The sequence below is a fragment of the Gopherus flavomarginatus genome, chromosome 2 (assembly GCF_025201925.1).
Source record: "Gopherus flavomarginatus isolate rGopFla2 chromosome 2, rGopFla2.mat.asm, whole genome shotgun sequence".
In the NCBI taxonomy this organism is placed as follows: Eukaryota; Metazoa; Chordata; order Testudines; family Testudinidae; genus Gopherus; species Gopherus flavomarginatus.
Window position 1 is genome coordinate 169,787,859 of NC_066618.1, and position 22,632 is coordinate 169,810,490.

The following is a 22,632-nucleotide window of genomic DNA, read 5'->3' on the forward strand; positions in this document are numbered from 1 at the left end:
TTTGATGGTGGTTTTTTTATTATTATTATTTTATCTTTGCTATCTGTATGTTATGCTTCTTGAATGCTATGAATGCCTTTGCTATCCTTGATGTCACTTCTTTCTTGAGGTCTCCATTGGCTAATATTGTGCTGCCCTGGTAAATGATCTTTTCTACTATCTTGATGTTTTTGCCTTCTAATATGATGATACTGCTTGACATCTGTGTTTTAAGGATGTTTGTTGTGGTGTATTTTGCTAAACTGCCTGTCTTTGTGTGTGTAGCTTTTTGGGGTGTCGCTCAATAGTGCAATATCAGCAAGATCACCGAACCCCCCCCCCCAAACCACTCACCATACCACACTACACACACACATAAAGGTGTTTAAAGATTTTTGTTTTTTTAAATGTGTAATTCAGAAAGTGAACTCAGGGAGAAATTGTATAGATTAAATGCACTAAAGGCAAATTGCTACCCAGGGAGACTAATACATCAAACACTAATAAGGCATCAACTCTTTAACAATACTAACAAATCAAGATAACAACAGGCTATAAATTAGATGTCTTGTGCCGCCACGCTCTGACACAAGTTGTCAATGCTATCTATGGTTGGCCCAACCTGTCTGAACTGTTGCAACCCAGCCACCTGTGTGGTAAAAACATTCATGTTTCAGCATGTCTGGCTGGCTGGCTGTATCCATCCATCCAGGGGCAGCTCTAGCTTATTTGCCACCCCAAGCACGACAGGCCACCTGCCTTTGGTGGCAGGCCTGCTGGAGGTCCCCGGTCCCACGGATTCGGAGGCTTGCCTGCGGGAGTTCCGCCGGTCCGGCGGCTTCAGCATACCTGCTGCTGAATCTGCGGAACTGGCGGACCTCCTGCAGGCAAGCCGCTGAAGGCTGCCTGACTGCCGCCCTCACAGGGACCGGCAGGGCACCCCCTGAGGCTTGCTGCCCGAGGCATGTGCTTGGAGCTCAGATAGCGCTCCAGGCACCAATCTATCATCTATCTATCTACACACATGCACTGCAGCACAGGATAGGCACTCAGTTAACATGATGGTGGCCGCTATTACAAGAACATAGAGAGCTACCCTCATTAGTTCATTGATGAGCCATGTAACACCAACATATTAAAATTGTGCTATTTATATGACACCATTTGTTATCTATATTTTGATATGTGGGTAATGATAAAACCCTTCTATCGGATGCCCTCTAACCTACTGCATCCCTCTCCCACTCCCGTAACTAAAGAGCCCCTTATTCAGCCAACTCCTAGCTGCTTGAACCCTCTTGATTTCCCCAGTGGGAAGATATCTCTACCAAATTCTACCTACATGCTGAAAACCACCTGACTGATAGGTCCCTTGTCCTTCTCTGCTGCTAGGAATCCTCCTAATGTTCTTATTCTGTAATCCCCTTAAACGCTGTCATGTTCTTCCTGCCTCTTCTCAATGCTGTGATCCCCTTTGACTCTTTCCCTGTCACAATCCTCCCTTTCCCTCTCAAAAGAAATGAACATTATTGCTTCCGGTCGGCTTTCTTAAATAAAATCTTTCCATATTTAGCTGTAGCCGAATTCTGCACACTACTCCTACCTTTCCTACTACAAATAGACTTTATTCTCTTGCTGTGTTTCTGTAGTAATATATTGCAAGCTTGTTTTAATTGTAATTATTATTTTTTTTTAAATGGGTGTTTTTTTTCTGTTCTGAACGATGACGTGACAGTCGTTCCTATGGATTTCTCTTTTTATAGATGAATATGGAGTTTGTGTTTACATTGAAAGTGGATGATTCATTTTTTGGGTTATTTTTAGTCAGACCACTCTTTTTATTTTACACAAAGATGGTGAAAGAACACCCACGGAACAGCCCTTAGGTACTCCCAATATGCAAGTACCGCTGCTGAGAGCATCACAATGGGTCTGTCATTTCTATGCCATAGTGCAGCCAATCACCCCCCAGAGTTCCTTCCTTTCCCAGCAGAACTGCAAATGTTTAGAAATAATAAATAAAACCCATTGAATTAAAGTGTATTATTTCTTATGATCTGCAAAAATATTAAAATAGCAGCAGCACAAAAATGAATATTTTTCCTTTTCCTTTATTTTTACTACATTTTATTTAAAGAAAAGCTGTATGGGACCTGATTAAAACCCCAATGGATGAGGCAAGGGTTAAGAAATTGCTCTGGATGCAGAAAACGTCACCACCTCACCCCAGCTGGGCATGTTACCGGTGCAACGAGAGTTCAAAAGGGAGCAACTCTGCCCAGTCTGGGTGGACCAAGCCACAGGGCAGTTTGGTGCTGCAGCCTCCTGCAGGGAAGTGGCCAGGGCCGTGCCGCATACCCAAGCAACTGCAGGCATTTCAACTGTGGGGGCCAAGGATGATGAGTTGCTGCTGCTGATAGGGGATGTCCAGAGAGTGACCTGAATGGACTTCATGGGGGACCCCAAGACAGACTCATGGTGCAGATGGAGGAACAGAAGCAGGGGTAGGAAGTGACCCAGGGAACAAATGTAATGGTGCCCACCCCAAGGCCATGTATCAGGACCATTATTTTGATGAGTCCTGGGTTGGAACCTGGTGGGGCCCAGTTCCCCTACCCTCAGCCAACGACTCTCGCCACTGGGGAGCACAGCCAGGAATATTGCCACTAGGTGGTACTGCTGGTTTGGACACAACCCCCAGACAGGGTTCCATCCACTTCAGTGAGTTTTAAACCAAGTAGATATAGAGTGGACCAATCCTATAGGAAAAGGTTCTGCTAATCTTACATTAGGTGGTCCTTACTCCAGGAGCAGTCCCATTGAAATCAATAGGAGAAAGAATCCTGCCCTTTTAAAAGCAGCAAAGAGTCCTGTGGCACCTGATAGATTAACAGATGTATTGGAGCATGAGCTTTCATGGGTGAATACCCACTTAGTCGGATGCATGCATCCGGCGAAGTGGGTATTCACCCACGAAAGCTCATGCTCCAATATGTCTGTTAGTCTATAAGGTGCCACAGGACTCTTTGCTGCTTTTACAGATCCAGACTAACACAACTACCCCCCTGATACCTACCCTTTCAGTAAGTCTCCGCTTAGCCGAAATTCCCACTGACATTAACGTGAGTTTTGTTTGAGTAGGCTTTTAAGCACTGCCACTGAAATCAGTTTAGTCTAAAAATCACTGGTAAAATATGGCTTTAAGTGACCTCTGACTGAGGTCCTCAAGATTTGATTTCCAATTATGTTGAAGCTATTAGGGCTAATTTCTGTTTTGCATTGGTATGAGAATTCAACTTGTTTGATTTATAGGAAAAACTTGGTATATCTTTCTGAAATTTTCATCATATAATTTGAGTAAAGCTTGCATTTTCTGAGAAGTTTCAAAAAATTGATTAATCGTTCTCTGAGTTGTAATGACTTAACAGCTGCCCAAAATTTCACATTCTGATTTTACTTTTCTTTTTCTGGGCCCTCTAGGTATGAACTCTGAAAACTACAACCTATAGTAAAGGAGAAGAAAAATGTTCACATAGTGAAAATATGGGTGGCCTCCAGGGTTATGTAATTCATTTAACTAACAAAAGAAGGAATGGGGGGATAACCTACTTGGTAACTGCATGCTTCCATGCCTTGGTTAGCTGATAGAGAATAAATTATACGTCAGTGACTGGCACGGTGATGGAGTATATAAACCCCTCACTGGTATGGAAGGAGTTAAGGAGCAGCTCTGGGCCCAGATGGCTCCACTGCATGCCACCTGAAGAGCCTTCTTCAAATACAGAGGACCTTAAAAGGGAGCCAGACAGTTTGGAAGGGAGCAGATAGGATCAGAGTACAGATGTCTCTTGGGAGCTCCTGAGTAAGGTCCAGCTGGAGTTCTGGGTGCAGGGGAGAGGGCTGCGAGCAGCAGCTACCCCGTGAGGGACAATCACATTTTACTTACATATTCATTATTATCGCCACACATTCATTCAGTAATAGTATCTCAGAACAAGGATAATATTGGTTCTGATTCTAGGCATTTCAGTGCCCATAGTGTGTTCTGGAGATAGTTTGATTTTTCTCCTTACTGTGTGGGACAGAAAGATGAACAGCTTCCATTTAGAATCTCTACAGCTTTATTATATATATAAACAAGGATTGCCAAAATAGGTCTATGTGGAACAAATGGAACTTTGTTAAATTCTCTGGTGGAACTCTTTGCACCCCATGGGAACTTGTTTAGTTCCTGCCATCTACTTCAAAACCCTTCCTTTCAAAGAACCTTTAACTTTTGCTAATTGACTTTCCTGTAGGATGAATCAACAGTTTCTTTTTTCTTCAAACCAATCAAAAAGCACCGAGTTAAGAAACCATTTAATTGTAACAGTACATCATAAGGCACAGTCTATTAGAGGTGAGCTCTTAAGCATTCTTTGAAAAAAGACAAACTTAGAATTAAATCATTAGGGGAAAAAATCATCCTGGGGGCTGGTTATGCTATAAAGAGTTAAGCTTCAATGAGAGACTGAAAGGTACATTGAATTATGTTAGGAAGTTCATACCCAACTATGCTGCTCAAACAGTTTATCTACTCAAACTCCTGCTGAAAGACTGAGGATGGGTGTGGTTGTTGGAGCGTGAAGGGGAGTTCAAAGATCTCAAACATGTACTGATATTAGCACCAATGCTGCAGTTCTTTGAAAAAGAATGAGGTCAAGCTGAAAAAGATTAAGCTCTCCACAGTTGCTTCAAAAGGAGTACTGGGAGCTGTATTCCTCCAAAGGCATTGGATTGAATGACTGCCTGTAATGTAAACTGTGAGAGCTATGGCAGCAGCAAAGACAAGGAATCAAAGGAGACATAGGTCAGTCTTTTTACAGTACTTCCCAGATGGGTTGTCTTGTCTCCCACATGGGTGCCCCAATGAAAGGCTCCTCCCAGTGGGCTGGTGTAGAACTACTTCTCCAATTTTAACTTTTCTTTTAAAAAAGTCCTCAATTTAACAGTATTCTAAACATGGTCCCCAAATATGAATATCACTATTTTCTTAAAAAACAACACTATCAAAATCTGGCTTCATTCATCTACATCCCCCTGATGTATCACTAGGATATAAGATGAACTGGAAAGAGAAACACCTAAAGATGGAACACTCCAGGCAGTAATTCAAGTTACAAGTAACGAATGGAGAAATCAACACTTCCCATCTTCATGACCCCAACGTAGAAAATAGCTTCAGGAGCACTTGTGAAAGGTACAAAAATAGTGGTTCCCATAATGATGGTAAGGAAAAGTGATGGAGGGTGGATGACAGCTCCCCGCTTCAATGTTCTAAACTTCTACAACCTTTTGGAGAGGAAGGGATTTACTGCGGAACTACTCCATCACACAGAACTATCCAACTCTTTTACTACCACAGACAGATCCCCAGTATCATTGAAAAGACCAGATAGTGGGATAGAAACTAATTACAAGATGTTTAATGGAACACTAACACTGTCAGTAACAAACAGTCTCTACCACCACATCCCCCCGCCCCCCCTCCAACTCAGAGGAAGATAAAGGTACCTCCTTCTCTTTGGGCAGTGTTCTATTTTTACATGTAGTGTAGGCTCATAGGTACCATACACTCTGGCTTCTCACTAGGCCTCTATTCCTTGAGTTCAGGTTCTGCTTGGATCTCCTGTTTCCCCACAGCAACACCACATAACCAGACCATGTGGTATTTTCCCAAGTGCATTCCCATCCTCCAAGGAAGCTAACCAGCAGCAGGAAAATCTTATTTTTAGCCAACCAGGACTCTGAGAGGTGGTAGAGCAGTTTTTATTTTCTGCCTATGCCCTAAACAATCTGGAGGAAGCCCTAAGAACAGAGGTGGACAATGTTGTTACTAATAATGCTTATAGTTCCCTGAGATAAAATCAGAATTGATTTGTTTGCTCTGGTTAAATATAATCACTTAATTATACTGCACTATTTAAACAAATGTTTGCAATAGGTGATACTTGAATACATCACAACTTCAGCTGTGATCATGGCATGTTAAAACTATGTTAGAACTTAATAATATTCCAAGGATAGTAATAACAAATAATGGACCGTAGTTTAGGAGAAATCCTGTATTTTGCTAAAACTTATGAATGTCAGCACAAGGTACATAATTTCACATACTCAAAAGCAAATTGGTTAGCAGAATGTCAAGTACAATTAGTAGCTGCTCAAAGACAATAATTTAAAGAAGATCCTTATTTAGCATTAAACTACACAGAACCAAATTTCTGCAGTGTGGAAAATCACTGTTGCAACTTGTAATAGTCGTATCGATAATATTTCATTATTAGATATGAGACATAGCCAACAGGTAACAAATAACTGTGTTCCTGAAGAAATGATTAGACAAGTCAAAACTGTTTAAAAAATAAAAATGAAGCACATTTAAAAAATAAAGATTCTATTAATATTTGTCAAGATGGTCACTGGTCAGAAAAAAATACAGCAATTTTAAAAAGACATTCAGTGGAAACAGCTTATGATGGAATCATAAATATCCACTAAAGTAACTAAGAATTTTGAGAGAGAAAATGAATGCACAGCAGAGAAAAGTGAAACTAGATACACTGGAAGAACAAATGGATCGATGATGATTTAGGCTGTGCAAAAGACTTGATAAACTGTTGAAGACATGGACATGATTAAGGACATTTTGTTTTACAGTAGAACTGGAAGATGTTGAAAAGTCCAAAAATACTGATTGGGATGTGTTGACGTTCAATCTCTGTATTTGTTAGAATTTTTCAATAGTAGAATTTACAAATAATTTTAAAAGGAAAGATGTACTAAACTTCTGCAGGGAATTAAATTTTGCCACACATCCTCCAGGGCACTTGCCAATGCTGCATTTCCTATTGATTTTCGCAAACTATTTCATGCACTGTTTAACCAAAACCAAGAATTCAGCTGGACTAGACTATGACAGCAGCCATAGTGGTGTTTGTTCTTTATAATTTATCATGGACTTGTCATGGACCTATTCTTTGACTGAGGAGGATAAATCTGTTTTTTTAATTTGGAAACAAGCACTGAAAAAATTGTATAGGATTTGATTCATGACCTGGTAACATTATAAAAAAAACCAAAATCAAACTTTACAGCTATTTCTGTTTTACTTACTTTAGCTTAAGCTAAATGTACAAGCAACATGAACAAATAATATATGTTGCTCTTAGTATAGTTGTAAATATCTGCACCTTTGTATACCTATGTAAAGTGTTAGGATTACATGTGAGCAATCATGCACTTAACATATACACATCAATTAGGTACTTAACGGTGTGCACAGAGCACCACTGTAGGCCTTGGTCCTGCAAAGTTTTCCTATTTTGTGCAGGGGCATGCCCATATGGAGCACCTAATAGGATTAGGGGCGTGAAAACTTGATCCCATGATATTCCAGACAATCAGCAATTTTTCTATTGACTTGAGAAAGATCAGTATCAAACCCTTAATGTCTTAATATCTAACTGGTTATTTGTGCAGACAATTACCATATCTGTTTACACAATCTTATATTTGAAGAATCATGAAGGCAAATGTATAGAGAATTTATTACTAAGGTCATTCTGGAGGACTGTTAAGGACTGTTCTTTTTTTTCTATTACACAATTAAAGTCACTTAGATTTTAGAATCATGCTTTAGAGCACTATGTAATTATCTAGAAATGCAGTAGTCATCGTGTCTTATTATTTAATTATAAAATGGTATTCAGAATAGTCATGCTATTGGATCAGCGAGATTATCTGAAGGAATGAGGCAATACCACATTGTCTAAAATCCCGTTCAACTTTAATGCAGCCAAAGTGTTCATCATCTGCCATCCTTAGAGCTGCTGACCCTGCAGCAGCAACCACCAGAACACTTTGTTCTAAATTTCCATGTCCGCAGCCTCTCTCTCAAACCACCCCTACAGACAGCCCAGCCACTGGTTGAGCGGAAGCTTATTAAAATATAATCAATGTGATTAGCCATGAAAATAATATAGACACTGGTCCAAATTAAATAATGGATTAATTTGTCCTAATAATAATTGCATGACTTAGAAAAGTGAATAACAATGATTTCTTGGGGCTTTTTTTTCTCTCCTGAAAATGTTTTTGCTTCTAGTAATAAAACATTTTAATCTCTGTGCCTGGCATTGCACAGTAGGTATAGCAGTATTAAACAGTATGACTTCATCCTGTTGTGCCTTATTAGTTAGGTAATATACCTCTCTCTCATACACATTGTTATTTTAATACAGTATTCTGTTATATAAACTTCTGATGCCTCTTTTTATTACTTATCTGATGACTAATCTGTATAATTGGCAATGGCATTCACTGTAAAATATCTGAAAGCACGTATTTCAAGGTATTTGGTTCTTGGCTTCCTAACGCAAGTTAAGGTGTGTGTCTCTATCCATTTATGCACTACTGCATGTGACTATTAAAGATGCCTGTGCAGCATTAGAATGCTGTAGCTGACAAGTTTTTCTATACATAAAAAATATTTTTCTAAACCATGGTAGTATATTTATGACACAATATGGACCAGGTGCTCAGCTGGTGTAAATTGACTTTGCATCTTTATCAGTTAGCTCTCCAGTTCTTTAGCAGATACTGTTATTATCATGATACACAACTCCTTTGTAGGTTTCAGAGTAGCAGCCGGGTTAATCTGCCAATGGTAAGAATGGTTTCTGTAGCAGGTGCTTCCTACAACTGAGTGTCATGGAGATACTAACGAAAGCAATAATCACAAACTATCTGAGGGCTTGTCTACATCAGAAAGTTGCAGCGCTGGTGAGGGAGTTACAGCGCTGCAACTTAGTAGGTGTACACATCTGCAGGGCACCACCAGCGCTGCAACTCCCTGTTTGCAGCGCTGGCCGTACTCCTGTTTTGTCTCGGGTGTAGAGGATCCAGCACTGGTGATCCAGCGCTGGTAATCAAGTATAGACACTTACCAGCGCTTTTCTTGACCTCCGTGGAATAAGCATGTATCCCAGCATACCTGAGGAAGCCTCTGGTAATCAAGCTGGTCTCCTTCCCCGGCTTGCTCTCGCGTTCCCCGAACCCCGAGCAAGCAGGTCTTCTTCCCTGCGGTTTGCAGGGTGGTTCGGGGAACGCGAGAGCAAACCGCGGCGAAGCTGGTCTCCTTCCCCGGTTTGCTCTCGCGTTCCCCGAACCCCGAGCAAGCAGGTCTTCTTCCCTGCGGTTTGCAGGGTGGTTCGGGGAACGCGAGAGCAAACTGCGGCGAAGCTGGTCTCCTTCTCCGGTTTGCTCTCGCGTTCCCTGAACCCCGAGCAAGCAGGTCTTCTTCCCTGCGGTTTGCTGGGTGGTTCGGGGAACGCGAGAGCAAACCGCGGCGAAGCTTGTCTCCTTCCCCGGTTTGCTCTCGCGTTCCCCGAACCCCGAGCAAGCAGGTCTTCTTCCCTGCGGTTTGCAGGGTGGTTCGGGGAACGCGAGAGCAAACCGCGGCGAAGCTGGTCTCCTTCCCCGGTTTGCTCTCGCGTTCCCCGAACCCCGAGCAAGCAGGTCTTCTTCCCTGCGGTTTGCTGGGTGGTTCGGGGAACGCGAGAGCAAACCGCGGCGAAGCTTGTCTCCTTCCCCGGTTTGCTCTCGCGTTCCCCGAACCCCGAGCAAGCAGGTCTTCTTCCCTGCGGTTTGCAGGGTGGTTCGGGGAACGCGAGAGCAAACCGCGGCGAAGCTGGTCTCCTTTCCCGATTTGCTCTCGCGTTCCCCGAAAGCCCTTGAAGCCGCCCAACAGCGCTGCAGTGTGGCCACATCTAACACCACTTGCAGCGCTGGTTGCTGTAAGTGTGGCCACTCTGCAGCGCTGGCCCTATACAGCTGTACTAATACAGCTGTAACAACCAGCGCTGCAAAATTTTAGATGTAGACATGGCCTGAATGTCTTTGCTGGCACTGTACTACATGACTTTCCATCACTTGAAATGTTTAAAATTAGACACGACAGGAGAAAATAATTTTGCATTGGCAAGAGGAGAAGACTATGGTTTTGCAGAGATTTTTGCTTGAAGTTACACAAAGTGACTAGTCCCTTTGAAGATGTTGGAGCTATTCATAGTCCCCAGTTCAGTAGTCCATCCCTGTCCAATAAAGTAAACAAACATATGCTTATGTCTAATTAGTGTAACTTAAGCATACACTTAAATGGTTTGATGAACGTAGGCCATGGTGCATGAAGCTGAGCATGTGCCTAAGTCTTTGCAGTTGTTTATGATATGGGATATAGATTCCAGCAGCTGTGATTTGATTCAGGCTAAATGTTGTTTATATTTTGGGTTTTACAGGGACAATATTGGTTCTGGTGTTATAGTTACAGACAGTGGGAACAGAGAATATTTTACACATTCCCTTGAAAACTTGTCATATTCAATCTTACATAATAATTTTTCTTTCCTTTGTTAGGACAACACAAAGTTCTGCCCTCTTCACTGCCTACAGACACAAAGGAGAGCATAAAATCCCAACCAAAATCCACATGTTGGAACATGCAAATCCTACTCTTCAACATAGTCCAAGCACATGGAAGACCATACAACCCCCGCCGCCACCCCCTCCTCACTATAGGCCAGATATGCATTGTAACATGAAGGAACCAGCTTCCCTACTTGCTGTTGTCTTTGGTGATGGATAGCAATTCTGCTTCTTACCCCTGTAGCTTCTAGGTGTGTATCTCCCCTCCATTTTACCACATCTCACCCCCATCCACCTGGTGTCTGTTTTCACTACCATTCTTATTGGGCAGTGGAAGGGGAAATGGAGATGGGAAATATATTGGCTGGGACCCTGAGTCCCAAGGAGAAAGGGGGAGAGTACACTAAGGGAAGAGGAGAGACCTCCAGGAGCTTGATTCCTGAGGAAGAAGGAACTAAAGACCATTGCCTGGAAATTTTCCTCTAAGAGAAGGGAGAACAAAGGGGAAATCACTAGGGCTGAGCGGATGACACTCAGATATAATGATGGAAGAAACATTGCAAGTCCCAGATCCCTTCCCATAAAAAGGCATAGACAGAACCATGGCTTCCTTTTTACTATCTGGACCATGCCTCTCTGGAGGTTACAGATCATCTTCTAAAGATCCCTAGCCAAGCTTTTTTAAAAATGACTAGTAATTTTCATCATGAGACAACTAGAAGATGGACCCTAAGATGCAGAGTATCCAGCACTTTCTGAAAGTTAGGCCACTTCAAGGTGTCACAAGTTGGGCACCCAAAATCATTAGTCCATTCTAAGAATCTTGGTCCCTGTCGCAGTTGGATTTGGGGCAGGTTCCTTCAACATGGTGGTGCTGTCCAGACAGATGGGAGGATGATTCACCATCCATATTCACAACCAATAGAATGTGGGGGGGAGGGGAGAAATAAGGGCCCTTACCTCATTTTCCCTCACCCATAATCCTGTTTGTGCCCATTCTTCTCTCATGTCATGCATTTTTGTGGAATGTGGGAGAATATGTTTGCATAAAGGATAGGTCAAAATTGTTTGAGTAATCATTTTTCAAAACAAATCTCGTAAATGGTGGTGATGAGGTTTGAACTCTTCAGTGTTAATAGTTAACCTAAATCACATGGTATCATTTCTGCTCGCTAATTGGTTAACTAAAACCTCTGTGAACAGGAAAAAAAAGAAATAAAAGATATTTCAGGATTGTCACAGAGGCATGTTTAGAGGCAATCCTTGAATGAGTTCATGTTCACATGACTGTTGATGAGGCTGGGCTTTTTTTGTTTTTTGTTTTTTTTTAAATGAACAAAGAAAATCACTAATACGTTCATGGCAAATGTGAGCTTTTATTGAAAGAATAATCACAAATATCTTTTTGGACTATTTTTTCCAGATCCACTAACTTCTGTGAACAGAAAACATTTTGCATTCATGTAGGAAATAATTTTTATTAGTATGGAGGGGTAGCCGTGTTAGTCTGGATCTGTAAAAGCAGATCCTTATAGACTAACAGACATATTGGCACCTTATAGACTAACAGACATATTGGAGCATGAGCTTTCGTGGGTCAATACCCACTTCGTCGGATGCATGCATCTCATGTATCCCACGAAGTGGGTATTCACCCATGGAAGCTCATGCTCCAATATTTTTATTAGTGACATTTATTTTCCCTTTTCTTAATCCTTATAATAACGCATTTTTGCTGTGATATATTTACAATAAAAGTAATTAATGTGTATCATTTTGAAACTTGTATAAAATGATGTATATATTAACTGTAACCTGCCCTCACCCCATCTTCAATAGACAGTATTTCCATCAGATTTCTTATAACTATGATATGGGTATTCACAGGTCTGCCATGTGCTTAGAATATGATTTTCTGATATAATGCATGTTTTAGAAATAGTGAAAACTATAGGGGAAAAGAAGAGGAGAAACTAAATAGAAATGTAATAATTAAAGTGTCTGTAAGAATTAGTTCCCAGAAGGAAGATATGAATCATACCTTAACATAACAACAGTAAAATGCTGTCTAGCACACAAAATTACAGCCCTGGTGTCACAATGCCTGCAGCAAAAGGCCACAACATTATAATAATTCACAATCAAGGGAATTTTTGTTACCCAAGAGCATTAGTTTAAAACTTTTTTTGTTGGAGAAAGGTCATTTTTGTTTTATAGCACTTGTTCTAGCCGTTTTTCCTTCTCTTGAATGATGAAATCTCAGGGGGAAAGTGCTAGTGGCCATGTAGTTCTGATAGAATTGGTTTAATTTTTGCCTGTGTGATCTAGAATGTGAAGCAGCATATTTCTTTTAGTTTGCATGCTGTCATATATGGGAGTGATGGGCAGGTTAAATTAAATCTTGTAATCCCTTGACCCTTCTCATCATACTACTGTAATTATACATTCATATATTCATTATTGTACACAAACTCACAACTCATTCTAGTAAGAATACCTACAGAAAATGTTGCTGTCAGTGGGCTAAATTCTACACTTGGTACACCTGTGCAACCCTCACTGAGTTCTTTGGGGGAAATATGGGAATGAGTGAGCAGCAAATTGTGAATTTTAAAGGAAATCTTTTAGAAGAGTTTAGTTCTGCTATTGTTTAGCCTGACTCTCCCCAGGACCTTCTCTGCAATTAATTTAAAGTGATTCAATTGAAGTCTTGGGTACTTTCCTTTGTAATCATACAAATTCCATTTAGCATAGAAGAGTCAGAGTAGTACTCCGTAAATTTGCTAGAGACCAGCAATTTCACAAGCCAACACAAGCAATGACTAAACACTTCAGCCTTTACAATGCACTGGGTGTGAGATTGAAGTTCCTCACCTGAGTACATCAGCACTATTAGGGGGTGTCCATCCCACACAAGACAGAGCAAGTTAAATGAGGTTAATTAACTGCATAGGCTTCACCGTGGGTATAGGGAGAGGCAGGGATTGATATGCTGATTCATGATGGAGTCCAAATGAGAATGAACAGGCAGGGCTGGTATAAAGCCAGGAAATTGGCAGCAGAAAAGGGATTCAGGAGAAGTAGATTGTAGTTACTCCCTAGGAGGAAGGAGTTGGGTTGGGTTGGGTTGGAGCTGGAAGGAGTCCAGGGAAATAGCAACAGGGCCTTGGAGTAAACAGACTGCTAGACATAGGATCGCTGGACTGGAACCTGGAGCAAGGAGTAGAGGACAGGCCTGGGTTCCCCTACCATCCATAAGGAAATGGCAGAGACTGAGCAATGGATCAGAAAACTGCCTGGAACAGTCATGCAATAGGACTTTCCTATCCCAGAAGGGGAAGACTAGTCATCTGGCTGGAGGGCTAAGCCACAAAGAGAGAGCACTGTGTCACAGAGAGAGGAGCAACAGAGCGAGCAGGGGAAAAGAGGGGAAAAGAGCATGTGACGAAGCAGCAGAAAGGGGCATTGGATCTGGAAAGAACTGATCACTAGAGCTGCTAGGAGCAGGGCCGGCTCCAGGCACCAGCTTATCAAGCAAGTGCTTCGGAAGACAACTCCAGAGCAGGGTGGCACTTTCAGGTATTTGGTGGCAATTTGGTGGAGGGTCCCTCACTCCCGCTCAGAGCGAAGGACCTCCTGCTGAATTGCCACAGATTGCGATCGCGGTTTTTTTTTTAAGCTGCTTGGGGTGGCAAAACCCCTGGAGCTGTCCCTGGCTAGGAGGAGGCACCATAGCAGTGAGTGAACCCTGTTACAAGCACCATATTGTATGTGAGATAGTTTAGATTGTGCAAGGGTTAAGAAGTACTTTTGTTCATTTGATCTCATCTTATTTCTGTACTCTTGGCCCTCCCGAGGGTACTATTTATGTTAAACAGTGTATAGAAATATTTCCTGTATCTATCAAGTGCACTTGATGTCAGGACTGTGGCCAGAAGTCTGGGAAAGAATCCAACAGGTCTGTTCCTCTGTTATGTTAGGAATTATCTTTACTGGTCATCAACATATACGATGGAAAGGAGAGGTAGCAATGAAGGCAGGAAGGGGTCTGCCAAAAAGATAATGGGTATCATTCAGAGCACTGTGCTAGCATGGGCACTGTTAACATAATTTTGTTGTCACAATGTGGCACTTCTATTAATGTCATACCATGTTGATCTGCTGCAAAGAATCAGAAGCTTTGGAAAAAATGACTGGGAAAAGCAGAAAAACATCTGCTGCTTCTTCCATCCAAAATGAATTTCATTTAGCCAGTGTGACCAGCGTTTTCAAAGGTGATGACATGAGCGCTTTGTTGGAAAAAAAATCTCTTTTGGCTGGTCTTCAGTTGAGATGAATTTTCTCAGTTCTGGTAATCATGAAAGGGATTTCAAAAATAAACTGCAACTTTATCCGCTCTGGCAGGGTTTTATTGCTCTCTCTGTTAAGCATGCAGATTTTCTGGCTAGGAGGTGGGATCCATCCCATCCATGTACGCACACACACAGACACACCCAAGGATGCTACATACATACACATCCTCATCTCTGTGAGATGGGGAATATGGTAGGGGATCTTACTAAAGAGGAAGACATATAGAGAGATACTTAGGAAATATGGAGGTTTACGGCACAGCAGAAGGCCTTGACACAAAGAATGCGCTAACCTTGCTTACAGACACTATCATGTCTCCTACTGCATATATCTCACACGTTGCTCCCTCAGCCTCCAGTGAGCAGCAGCACCATGAGAAACAGCCTCCCAGGAATCAGTGCAGAAAGTGGTGTCTGAGTTTGACTGCAGCAGTAGCATCATGCAAGAGATGGTGGTTGTATCTCAAGGTTAAACATGTTATCCTTGGCACAGTGTCTGGTATACTGTGTCACTTGAACACCTCCAATGGACCCCTGGGCATTACCACTCTGTCCAATGTGACAGTCTATGCTTCCTATGTTTATGATTTGAGACAGTGTGGACAACCTAGCTTATTTGGTACTGTGGTACTGATCATCAGAGGGCACTAAGCATTACCAGAACAAATTATGCCAATCATGCCTTGTCCCTACCCCTATCTAATTCACTTAAATATGGAAATAGGATATTTCACTATGGTAATTGGAAACTAGTATGGATAGACATGGTGCTGAAAAGCAGCCAGAATTTCAAATTTCTCTTGACCACAACCCCTAAGGCAGAATGGCTTCTAACTCTAACTCTGGACAGAGCTGTGGTGCTCCTTGCAATACAGGGTTAAGCCCTGGGAAAGAACTTGGCAAGGATCAGGGACCTCACAAAAGATAATAACCTCTCAGAGAAGATCAAAAGTAGGGAAGAGTACCAACTACACGCTCAGCTGTTTTAGTATAGACGTTTATAACAGGACACTGGCTCTTTAAAAATGTAGACCAGAAAGTCTCAGGGTACAGTCTATATTCAGCATAAAACAGGGTGTTTTCAGAGGGACCATGGGACAGAAAACTTTGCTTCTTTTGGAGGCTGACAGTGGGAGCCTCAGGAAGAGGAAGGAGAATAACTACATTCTTTTGAGGGACTGGGTCAAAGTTCCCACTTCCAAGGCCAACACAAAGGCCAAACACACACTGGCTCTAAACAACCATTCTTCACCCACTGTGAATCACAACCCCTTCCCTAGGGTTCATGTGACTTTCATCCCTTAATACTAGTGTTCCCAGAAATTTCCATCTCTTATTACAAGATCCAAACAAGATAATTCCCATCTAATCTTCAACCACTCCGGTCCTAGGCTCTCAAATGGGGTTTTGATCAGCTCCAAACTAAATGCAAGGTGACTGAGGTAAAGTGGAGATTTCCTTTCTTCCTCCCTCTTCCTGAAGACCCAGCTATCATTCACTTGAACAGGGATTGGCAACCTTTGGCACACAGCCCACCAGGGTAAGCACCCTGGCGGGCCTAGCTGGTTTGTTTACCTGCCGCATCTGCAGATTTGGCTGATCGAGGCTCCCACTGGTCACGGTTTGCCGCTCCAGGCCAATGAGAGCTATGGGAAGCAGCGGCCAGCACATCCCTCGACCCGTGCCACTTCCTGCAGCTCCCATTGGCCTGGAGCGGTGAACCGTGACCAGTGGGGGACTCGATCAGCCAAACCTGCAGACACGGCAGGTAAACAAACCAGCCTGGCCCGTCAGGGTAGCCAAAGGTTGCCGATCCCTGCACTAACAGAAGCAATGTTCTGTAAGCTTTGTATCAGCACCTAGGGACACTTTTCCTCCAATGGCTTCTGTAGTCTGTTTCTAGGCCTAATCTTTGTTCCTATATCAAGCTTTTTCCCCTCCTGATTGCTCTGTCCAGGTATCTGCCACTGACACAAACTCCTCACTCTCTTTGGGCTCTTATTTATGGAGAAACCTAGAGCTCCTGTCCTTTCTCACAGCATTGCTGTTGGATGAGAGCTGGTCATAACCCTAGCTGACAGCCTCGTACCAGAGCAGTTGTAGATCTGCTCAGAATGCTAAACCACACCAAATCAGATTACCAGCAGAGAGAGAGACTAGGGCACAGCCACACACTTGTTTTTGGAAAGTTCAGTGGCCCTATAACAATTATATTTAGTTTCTTATACTGCCCTCGTTGCTTTAATACCCTCTGTAAATTACCCGTATTTTGAGTCATTCCAAAATATGCCCTCTTAAATGGCTGGGCCTGAAACACCACTTCTGCAGTTTTAAAAGTCTGCTATATGTGACAATGTTCTGTGAATTATTAATGTTGTTGGGTGCTGCATGTCTTGAATTAAAAAAAAAATTTCAGAAATAGGGCAAAAATAGATTATATGGTCACTCTTACCACCATGCAGAAGCTTGACAGCCCAAGAGCAAAGGCAACCTCCTCAAGATTCTCCAAGATACTATTCAGATAGTCTTTCCTTTTAGCAGTTTGGTAAGTGTGTTTTCCCTCAAGAAACAGACCATAGTTCTCAAAGCTTCCTCTTCTGGCAACGCTGAGGCATAGCACAAACATTAGCAAACAGTATATTCTATTCTTCACTCAGCTTCACTAAGAAATGGGTTATGATGTTGACTGACAAAGACTTTGTTGCAGATGATGATGTGGATGTCCCTATATACTTCATCACTTCCTTGTATGTCACTAGGCCAGACTCCACTAGGGCTAGGGACAGGTACCAGTTTTCCAGTTATTTTTCCTGTAAACTAGATTGTCCCTAATATGCTAAATTTTCTCTGATAACTGGTAAGAATTCTCCTTGCAGAGAGAGGAATAGATTACACAGCCTAGGTCAAGATTTAGTATATGTTATTGCCAAGTAGAAGGATAATAATTTGTTTTCCTTCACATACGATCATGCAAACTCATTGGCTTCCAAGTGATGTTCCCTCATCAGCACTCCAGTCTTTCCTTTTGCTTCATCTGAGAGCCATAGTCACCTGCGAGCGTGGCGGTAAATGGGGCTCAGGAACTAGAGTATTAATACTTGTGGATAAGTGGTCCATGTTCATTGGAACTCAGCCAATGCTTGCTAAAACAATCTTTTGCCTGGATCCAAGGGTTGTTTTGTTTTTGTTTTTGTTTGTTTGTTTTTAATGAAAGCTTTCACATAGTTCTAGTATTGAGTTAAAAGGAAATCATGCACTCATATTTTACAGAGGTGCATAGATACTACACATAATTTCAATTATTACTGTCTGTTACCTCATCTATTGATGATGAAGGATACAAATCACCCTCCCCTAGTTCTGAAAAAAAAACTATGCAACATCATATTTGATGATACTATACTGGAAGCTTTCTGAATTAGATACGTCCATCCTTAACAAAAGTGTAAGCAAATACTGTCTGAATCAATTTTAATTAGACTAATAAAGTCTAATTAGATCTTAAACTTTAACTGGAATGAGTTAAAATAGACTCCATGAATTTTAGTATGTATCTATGTTATCTTTCCTGTGTGTATGTTTGTGTGAACAGTGACAGGAGATAATTTAATACCTTATTGCAAAATTGAAAGGGTTCTGCAACGGTTTGCTTCCTCTTAATGTTGAATTTTTAATACCTCAACATATTTCTTATGGGCACAGACAAACCCAATGGCTAACATTTTGTTTGTGGATAATAAAAATCCTTCATTGGGTTTATAGAACTTCCTTGTTTATAGAACTCTGAATAGTGATAGACTAAGGGCCTGAGTCTCAAGGGTGCCAAGCACCTGGAATTTCAAATAAGAACATAAGAATGACCATACCTGGTCAGAGCAATGGTCCGTCTATACCAATAACCTGTTTTCCAACAGCAGGCAGTGTCAGATGCTTCAGAGGGAATAAATAGAACAGGACAACTATCAAGTGATCCCTCCCTTGTCATCCAGTCCTAGCTTCTGGAAGTCAGATGTTTATGGATACTCAGAGCATGGGGTTGCATATGAGAATATTGGCTATTAGCCATTGTTGGACTGATCCTCTATGAACTTATCTAATTCTTTCTGGAACCCAGTTATAGTTTTGGCCTTACAAATGAGATACCCTGGTTGCCTGTGTGTTTTGTAAAGTAGTACTTCTTTTTGTTTGTTTTAAACCTGCTGCCTATTAATTTCATTGGATGATGACTGGTTCTTCTGTTATGTGAATTAGTAAATAACACTTCCTTATTCACTTTCTCCACACCATTCATGATTTTATGGACTTATATCATATCCCACTTTAGTCATCTCTTTTCTAATATGAACAGGGCTAGTCTTCTTAATCTCTCCTCAAATGGAAGCTGTTCTATATCCCTAATAATATCTGTTGTCCTTCTCTAAGGCCATTTCTAATATATCTTTTGTTTGAGATGAGGTGACCTAAATGTATGAAGAATTCAAAGTAGGGGAGTACTTTGGATTTATGTAGTGGCAGTATGATATTTTCTGTTTTATTATCTATTCTTTTCCTTATCGCTCCAAACATTCTGTTAGCTTTTTTTTGACTGCTGCTGCACATTCAGCAGATGTTTTCAGAAAACTATCCACAATGACTCCAAGATCTTTTTCTTGAGTGCTAACAAATAATTCAGATTCTATTTAGTTGTGTAGTTGGGATTATGTTTTCCAATGTGCATTATTTTGGATTTATGAACATTGAATTTCATTTGCCATTTTCTTGCCCAGTCATCCAGTTTAATAAATTCCCTTTGTAACTTTTCACAGTCAGTGTTGAACTTAACTATCCTGAGTAATTTAGCATCATCTGCAAATTTTGCCAACTCACTTTTCTCCCCCTTTGTAGGTCATTTATGAATATATTGAACAGCACAGGTGCCAGTACAAATCTGTGGGAGACCCTCCTATTTACCTCTTTACATTGTGAAAGCTAACCATTTATTCTTACCATTTTTCCAATCTTTTAACCAGTTACTGATGTATAAGAGGACCTTTCCTCTTATCCTATGACTAATTGCTTTGCTTAAGAGCCTTTAGTGAAGACCTTGTCAGAGGTTTGCTGTAAATCCAAGTGCACTATATTACCTGGATCACCCTTGTCCATGTGCTTATTGACCCCCATTCAAAAATTCTAATAGATTGATGAGGCATGATTTCTATTTATAAAAGCCATGTTGACTCTTGCAAAATATCGAGTTCATCTATGTGTCTGATAATTCTGTTCTTTACTATAATTTTGACCAATTTGCCTGGTACTAAAGTTAGGCTTACTAGTCTATAACTGCCAGAATCACCTCTGGAACGTTTTTTTTTTCAAAAATTGGTATTATATTAGTTATCCTATAGTCCAGTGTTTCCCAAACTTGGAACACCGATTGTGTAGGAAAAGTCCCGGGCAGGCCGGGTCAGTTTGTTTACCTGCCACGTCCACAGGTCCAGCCGGTCATGGCTCCCAGTGGCCGCAGTTCACTGCTCCAGGACAATGGGAGCTGCTAGAAGCAGCGTGGGCCGAGGGACATACTGGTCACCACTTCCTGCAGCTCCCATTGGCCTGGAGCAGCGAACCACGGCAAGTGGGAGCTGCGATAGGTGGAACCTGCAAATGGGGCAGGTAAACAAACTGGCTGAGCCCACCAGGTGCTTTCCCTACACAAGTGGTGTCCCAAGTTTGGGAAACACTGCTCTAGTCATTTGGGAGAGAGGTTACATACCACAGTTGTTAGTTCTGCAATTTCATATTTGAGTTCCTTCAAAACTCTTCAGTGATTGTCATACGGTCCTGGTAAAATAGCATTGTTCATTTATGAGTGAGGGTTAGGGGAGCTGCAAACACTTTGCACCTCTGTGAATTGGAACCTAAGTCAGCCTTGGTAAAAGTATATTCTCAAACATATGGAGAAATCTCTACATCAGCTAAAAGAAAAAAAATCTCTTTCAACTTAAGGGCCAGTTTGCGAGAGATCTTGCACAGTTGTGCCAGGGATGGAGAGAGTGCAGAAAGCCTTGTCCATTTCCTCTCCCTTGCATTTTTGTTCAAGGACCAATTGCAATGAGAGGAGTTGTGCTCCTCAAGTGCAAGGACTGCATCAGGCTGCCTTTCTTAGATGAGATAAGGTCCCATTCAAGTCCATTCAAAATAGTGCTGCTGCTATTAACTACTGGTCTTGTAACACTGACCACTTCCAATTTCTCTGAATTTCTCCACTGTCTCTCCATTCCTCTCCACATCAAAGACAAACTTCTTGGGATAAATCCTGGCTCCACTGAAGTCAATGGCAAAACTCCTATTGACTTTGGCATGGTCGGGATTTCTTTCCTTGTCTTTCTTTTTAGGCTCTTTATGACTTTCCTGTGCCCAGCCTAGTTGCTCTGTTCCCATGCAACAATGTCAGTGGCTACCTTCATTGCAACTGTTCCCAGCCTTTACCATACACCAGTCAGGTTCTCTTTCAAACACATAAGAATGGTCGTACTGGGTCAGACCAAGGGTCCATCTAGCCCAGTATCATGTCTACTGACAGTGGTCAATGCCAGATGCCCTAGAGGGAGTAAACCTAACAGGTAATGATCAAGTGATCTCTCTCCTGTCATCCATGTCCACCCTCTAACAAACAGAGGCTAGAAACACCATTCCTTACCCATCCTGGCTAATAACCATTAATGGACTTAACCTCCATGAATTTATCCAGTTCTCTTTTAAACACTGTTATAGTCCTAGGCTTCACAGCCTCCTCAGGTAAGGAGTTCCACAAGTTGACTGTGTGCTGTGTGAAGAAGAACTTTTTATTTGTTTTAAACCTGCTGCCCATTAATTTCATTTGGTGCCCTCTAGTTCTTGTATTATGGAAACAAGTACAACTCTTTTCCATTTTTACTTTCTCCACATCACTCATGATTTTATATACCTCTGTCATGTCCCCTCTTAGTCTCCTTTTTTCCAAGCTGAACACTATTGCACTTGTCTCATGCTGCCTCTTATGAATGTAAAAATCCACTAAGCCACTGCCTTATCCTCCAGATCTCTCCTTAAGGGCATGTCTACACTACAAAATTAGGTCAATTTTATAAAAGTTAATCTTTAGAAAGCAATTTTATTCAGTCAATCATATATATCCCCACTAAGCACAGAAGGTCATCGAGTGCCTCCTCAATACCGTGGCTAGCATTGACTCATGGAGTGGTGCACTGTGGGTAGCTGTCCCACAGTCCCTGGTGCCCACTGGAATTCTGAGTTAAGCTCCCAGTGCCTGATGGGGCAAAAACATTGTCATGGGTAGTTTTGGGTACATGTCATCAGTCTCCTCTCTCTCCCTCCCTCTTTGAAAGCAATGGCAAACAATCATTTCACACTTTTTTCCCTGGGTTATCTGTGCAGATGCCATAGCATGGAAAGCATGGAGCCCACTCAGCTGTGAACTGCTGTTGTGAGCATTATAAACATGTCACGGATTATCCTGCAGTATGTGCAGAGCCTGGCTAGGAGCCACCAGCATGAGGATGATTGTGAGGAGGACATGGACACAGACATTCCTGAAAGCATGGGATGTGGCAATTGGGATATCATGGTGGTATCGGGGCAGGCTGATACAGTGGAATGCTGATTCTGGACCCAGCAAACAAGCACAGACTGGTAGGACTGCATAGTGTTGGGGGTATGGGATGATTCCCAGTGGCTGAGAAACTTTAGCATGCATGAGGCCACTTTCATGGAACCTTGTGAGTTGCTTTCCCCCACCCTGAAGTGCAGGAATACCAAGATGAGACCTGCCCTGACAGTTGAGAAGCAATAGCCCTGTGGA